The sequence below is a fragment of the Nannospalax galili genome, unplaced genomic scaffold (assembly GCF_000622305.1).
Source record: "Nannospalax galili isolate Female #2095 unplaced genomic scaffold, S.galili_v1.0 scaffold63, whole genome shotgun sequence".
NCBI lineage: Eukaryota > Metazoa > Chordata > Mammalia > Rodentia > Spalacidae > Nannospalax > Nannospalax galili.
This window is the reverse complement of record NW_008355272.1, coordinates 9,462,249-9,463,642: the sequence shown is the minus strand read 5'-3', so window position 1 is coordinate 9,463,642 and position 1,394 is coordinate 9,462,249.

Sequence of the window (1,394 nt, the reverse complement as noted above, 5' to 3'; positions counted from 1 at the left end):
TGAATTGCACTCACATATTTGGGGATTTCTAGAGTTCTGATCATGTATGAATCCCTGAACAATGATAAGCATTTAAAATATTTTATTGAGTTTTTGTACGTTTCATATAACATATTTAAAAAATATTTTATTTACTGTTTTAATTTTTATGTATATGTGTGTTTTACCTGTATGTGTGCAAGTGCATCCTTGTTTTGTAAAGCCACAGAGGAAAGAAGGCATTGGGCCCCCCAGAAATGGAGTTACAGGCTGTTATCTTCCATGTTGATGTTGGGAATCAAACTCAGGTCCTCTGAAAGCACAGTAGGTGTTCTTAACTGCTGAGGCATCTCTCCAGCCCCATGTAATAGATCATTATCAAATTTAGACTCTCTCATCCATGCACGCCCCCCATAACCCTGTCCCACAGGATTTCATGCATTCTGTAACATATGTTAAATCCTATCCAGTCAATCCTATTCAGTACCCGGATGTCCTTTGGTGCAGGTTCGTCCACTGGAGTCTTGTCAGCCAATCTAAAGTCACTCCCTTAAAGTCCCTCACCCAGCAGTAAAACATCAATAGTTCTTCAGCTAGCATAGTAGCCTGTTGCACATTTCACCAGTTTGATGGGGGATTTTGTTTGAGTCATATGGATCTTGGGCATGCTGTCAGTTGCAAGGGCATATAAGCAAATTCCCAGTGGCACAAAAGCCTCTGTTTCCTTATGCTAATGCACAAACCCAGGCTCTTACAATCTTTTCATTCCCTCTTCTGCAATGGTCATTAGTGTTAAGGCATAAGGAGTTGAGTCAGTGTCTCCAAACATCCCTTAGTGCAAGTTAATCCACTGAGTCATTCTATCTAGATTCCTTCCCTTTAAGATCAGCTCTTCTTCAGCTGGCAGTAACCAGCTCCCAAAAGTTCTTCGGCTAAGATTGGGGCCTGCTGCCCATTTTCAAAGTTCTGTGCTGGGTTTTTGTCTGCTTGAGTTTGTATGGGTCATGTGCATGCTGACACCATTGCTGTAGGTTCATATGAATGAGGTCCCAGGAGCCCGGAGGATTCTATTTCCATATAGTCATGCACATTGTCCTTGGCTCTTAGAGTCTTTCCTCCCCCTCTTCGGCAATGGTCTCTGAGCCCTTGGTGGGTGGAGTTCAATATGGGAATCCTGTACAAGGACCACACGCTGCAGACTCTTATTTTCTGTGCTTTGGCCATTTGTGCCCTTTTGTGTTCAGGGCCCTCTGTTGCATGAGGGAGCTTCATTGATGAGAGTTGAGAGATACATTAGTATTCTCTCTACCACTTGTTCCACTGTGTTCCATGACTCTTACATTGAACTGACCTGGAATTCACCTCTCCTGAAGGCTAGCTCTCATAGTTTTGGGGAACCCTACGCAAGGTGCTAA